We start from the raw sequence: 5,044 nt of genomic DNA on the forward strand, positions 1-5,044 counted from the left end.
ACTCCATTCAAACTCTGTTACTATCAGAATTTGGAGTTTTCGAACAGAAACCTGAAGAAAAGCTTGTACAGACCTTTGATCGGTTCAATCATCTCTTAAGTAAGATGATCAAGCATGGGATAGAGAGAAAGTTGATCGAGCAGAAAGTAACGTTCATGAACGGGCTGAGACCAGAATGGATGGCTATGGTTTCCACTGTGAAGGCGCATGAACAATTCAAATCGTACTCGTTGGCGAAACTAGTACGTATACTGAAGTCCCATGAAAGTGTTGTAACAAAACCATTAACCTCAGACGATTAACAAAAAATCATCAATTGTAGATTTAGAATCGAATACTGAATGAATGAAATCAATTGCAAGTGACACATACAGATCTTGAGATAAAATTGGATATGCGGATCATGAATCCAATTATACGCATGGATCCAATTAGGTCAAAACAAATAACTAAAATCGATTGATTCTTGGATTAAGCGAGCAAACAAATCCAATATGAAAAAATATGATCAAAAGAACGAATCAGATTGAATAATACCAGATGAACAGGAGATAAGTGAACACAATTTTGATTCCATACAACAACACCAATAATCTTTGATATATGTGCACAAAATCACCAAATCAAGAACCGATACTTCAAAAATCAATAGATCTTTAAAGACCTGCTCTGATACCACTTGTTGAAAATAAAACTCTAATTGAGATTTGATGAACAAGATGTGGAAAATAAGAACAAACACAAATATGAAGATTATGTCGAATGATCACTCGATTTATTCAAATATGAGGAATAAATTACACTTTCAGTATAGACTAAAGAATCTAACACTACATAAGAAACCTCACGTGGCGGCTACATTTTGCCTCTCTCTTAACCCTAATAATGAATAATACATGACTATTTATAGGGAAAAGACAACTCTTGGGATTTTAACCTACATTTCATCAAGGGGCCCATTGTCATCATCCATGGAGTGCTTCGAAACCCTACAGGTTTACCCATGATTCATGATTCCTAGATATATATTCATAACCCCATGGGTAAAATCGGTTACAACAAATGTTCTTGAAGTTTATAATCGATTTATGTGCTTAGTAATATCTCTCTCAAGTGATTCAATTGTTCAAGGGTGTGTTGTGAATCGTTTGAGGAATCACATTTGAGGTGCTAAGTTTTTAAAGGCCAAATACATCAAGCTACAAGAAGACGTAATTATTCTTACTATATTATATGATTCAAGTCTCAAATCATATGTGATATGTGCATATTTAGTGTGTATTAAGTATAGTTTTTTTATTCATATATTAGCTAAATTATCGCATATTATGAACAAAAGGTACTTAAAAGTGTTAAATTATGTTTTTCAATCCAAAGATGAAGCTTGGAAGCAAAAGGAAGCAGGAGAAGCGGTTAGGAGCTCGAGAGTGGAATTAAGAAGAAAAACACTAAAAAAGGCTTCTACTCGTAAGGTCAGATAGCCTACTCGACGAGTCCGGTCGAGGAATCAGAAGGATAATGACTCGGAATTCCAGATAGTTATCGCAATATGGGGAATGTGAGAGGGACTCGACGAGTCACCACTTGACTCGACGAGTCGGATCGCTTATTTAAAGATAACTCCACAGATCGATTAGAGAGGATTCTGGGACAATTCAGAAGTGTTTTGCTGCGATTAAGAAGCCAGAAGAACCCTAGAAATCGACAAAGAAAGCTAGAATTCAATTCCGGAAGTAATTAAGGCACAATTTCATCATTCTACTTATTCTTTTGTTTTGTCAATATGATTAAGCAACTTGAACTTGTTTGTTTGTTGTTATTTACTTTAATTATGAACTAAAACCTTTAGACTTCTGTTTGGGGATACAAAGTTGACAATATGGTTTGATTGATTAGTAGGATTAATTCCAAGTTGGTGAATTTTTGTTATTTTAGCTTGCTAAAGAACCTTGTGTATGAATAATAATTAATTTTCTGTTAATAGGAAGATAACTGATTAGCATGAACATCTATTGATTATTAACCTCATATGATATGTGACCACTATACTATATGTCTAGGATTAATGAAAATGAAACTAGAATTAATAAGAAAATTGAGTAAATTCATGTGCAAGCTTGTAAGATGACCATCAAACAAGAGGTTAATTAAGAATAATAAATTAATTAGCTATTGCAAGTCTAACTTAACCCGAATAATTAATCTAGTAAATATAATTAAATTAAGCAATTAGCCACTGTTTGAGTTAGTTTATTTGCTAAGGATTAGGATAGTGAACATGAACCTAATCACTTGAATCGGTAACCAACGAAAGAATTAATCCATTGCACTATTACCTTGAAATCAACCATAGAGTTAACCAAGTTGAACTAAACAGAAGTTCCTTTCCAATTATTGAATCTAGTTAAATTGTTATTTTCTAGTCTTAAATTAGTTATAGTTAGTAAGTTTCTAGTCTTGTAAAACTAGAGAAAAAACCCTTATTTCTTAATCAACTTAGATAGAATTAGTTTTTAATTTAATTTGCCATTCCCTGTGTTCGATACCCTGCTTATTTAGCTATACCACAATTGATAGGTTCACTGCCTTTTGTGTGTTATTTGATAATTAAAGTAGGTTTAAAACTAAGTGAGTTTTACACACATCAAGTTTTTGGCGTCGTTGCCAGGGAACGGTTCTAAAATTAGCATTAAAATTCTAATTCAATCGATCCTTTGTGTAAGATTCATCTTACACAAAGTTAATTTCTGTTTAAGTTTTTAGGTTAAAAAAAAACAAAACAAAAAAAAAACAAAAAAAAAAAAAAAAAAAAAAAAAAAAAAAAAAAAAAAAACAAAAAACAAAAACAAAAACAAAAAAAAAACAAAAACACCTGATTTTACCTTGGACTCGCCGAGTGCATTCGCCCACACTCAGCGAGTACAACGCTGAATCAGGTTTAATTTTCTTTTGTTCTTTTTACGCGTTTTTTGTTTTGTTTGCAGTTGGTTCATGACCCGAGGATCTGATACGCCTCTGGTTCCCCCTCTTGAAGATCCGGAAACCGCATTAAGAAGAAACAAAGGCAAAACCGTTGGAGAAACCGCTTCTTCAAAGAACTCACCACTCAAAAACCTCAAATCCGTTTTAGCAAGAAAAGGAGCAGCAAATCAGGAGCATCCAGTACATCATTGACAATCGAAGACCCGATCCAAAAAGACACCGACTACAAGACTGAGAAAGAAAATGAGCCCACATACGAGCACACATCCGAGTTTGAAGACGATTTAGCCACCGCTATGGCTAATATTGACGAAATCCCCATGGGGGAGTGGAAGAAGAGGATGCGTGATGACACCGGGTCGGGACTTGTGCAACCCGCAATTCCCGCAACCGCTACTTTTGAGCTAAAGGGCCATATTCTCGCTCAACTCAAGGAGATCCCTTTTCACGGGAGAGATCATGAAGACGCCTATAAGCACTTGGATGAAGTAAATGATGTGGCAGATTACTTCAATGTACCCAATGTGCCTCGCGAGATCCAGCTTCTTCGCATGCTTCCTGTCACATTTAAAGGAGCTGCAAAAGATTGGTTAAAGTCACTCCCTCCCGGATCGATCACCACATGGGCCAAGATGAAAGAAGAGTTCATTGACCATTTTTGCCCACCTTCCAAGATAGCCAAGCTAAAGAAAGCCATTGCCAACTTCGAGCAAAAACCCGGAGAATCTCTTTATGAAGCTTGGGAAAGGTACAAGAGCCTACTTAGAAATTGCACACACCATGACCTTAATAGCCAACAAGAGGTCCCCATCTTTTATGATGGAGTTAATGTCACCACAAGGCAACTACTCGATTCACAAGGCCCGCTCACCAGAAAGCCGCCTCCGGAAATAAAGGAATTAATTGAAGAATTCTCCAAGCATTCTAGAGAATACCACAATCCGAGGAACGAAGTGAGTCGTGGAGCAGTGAACTTGGTGAACGATGGCATGGCGGCGGTAATAGCTAAACTCGATAGCCTAGACCGAAGAATGACGAAAATGGATCAAACGATCCATGCTATTAGAGTTGGATGCGAAAATTGTGGCCACCCCCACCTCACCAAGGATTGTGATCGAGACGAGAATGGAAATAAAAAGGCTCAAGTATTCTATTCCAGTGGCGATAGATACGATGAAGATTGGAGGAAACCGAAGAAGGAATGGCTCCCATATGAAGAATATAAAAAGTCTAAGGAGGAGAAATACAAACAGAGGGAGAGGGGATTCTATCAAAAGGAAGAGCCGGTGATAGAAAAGAAGGCAAATTTAGAAGATATACTTACAAGGTTCATAACCGCGTCCGAGAAAAGCCACAATGACCACGATGTAGCAATGCAAGAAACCAGAAACATGTTGAGGAATCAGCAAGCATCCATTCTTAACATTGAGAAACAGCTGGGACAGCTTGCACATCAAGTGAATGAAAGAAGACCGGGCCAACTTCCGAGCAACACCGAACCCAATCCAAGAATGGAGAACGTGAGCGTAATAACCTCCAGCAGTGAAGAAAAATTTACAGAAGCACTAAGGATCTCCAAGAAGAAGAAAGAAAAGGTAGAAGAATCGGAGCCAGCCAAACCCGACCCGACTCGCCGAGTCACTCCAATGGACTCGAAGAGTCCAGGCAAAATTGAAACACCTGCCATTTCTTCGAAACCTTATAAGCCTCCACTGCCATACCCAACCAAAGCCATGCCTGCAGAAAAAGTAGAAGCATACAGAACCTTCATGAATCATGTTAACGCTCTACAAGTTAATGTGCCATTTGTGGAAACAATACTTCAAACGCCTAAATACTTCAACTTGCTTAAGGGCCTTTTTGCTGCTAGGAAGGATTTGGCTGAAGTCGCAGAAGTATTGATGAGTGAGCTACCTAAAAAGAAGGGTGATCCTGGGAATATTGTGATTCCGTGCCAATTTGGTAATGAGATCTTCACACGAGCATTAGCTGACTCGGGGGCAAGCATCAATATGATGCCTTTGTCATTCTTTAAGAAGTTGAATTTACCAGAACCAAAACC

General features: G+C 37.5%; 1 non-coding gene across 1 annotated transcript; it reads right to left on the reverse strand.

The window, feature by feature from the left end:
• Positions 1–3,662: 3,662 nt before the first annotated feature.
• Positions 3,663–3,769, reverse strand: LOC144999271 (small nucleolar RNA R71). The gene has a single exon (XR_013660785.1). It is a non-coding gene; the product is annotated as a small nucleolar RNA R71 (small nucleolar RNA).
• Between the last annotated feature and the right edge of the window lie 1,275 nt (positions 3,770–5,044).

This window comes from Lactuca saligna, chromosome 5, assembly GCF_052625555.1.
Source record: "Lactuca saligna cultivar CGN05327 chromosome 5, ASM5262555v1, whole genome shotgun sequence".
Classification (NCBI taxonomy): Eukaryota; Viridiplantae; Streptophyta; class Magnoliopsida; order Asterales; family Asteraceae; genus Lactuca; species Lactuca saligna.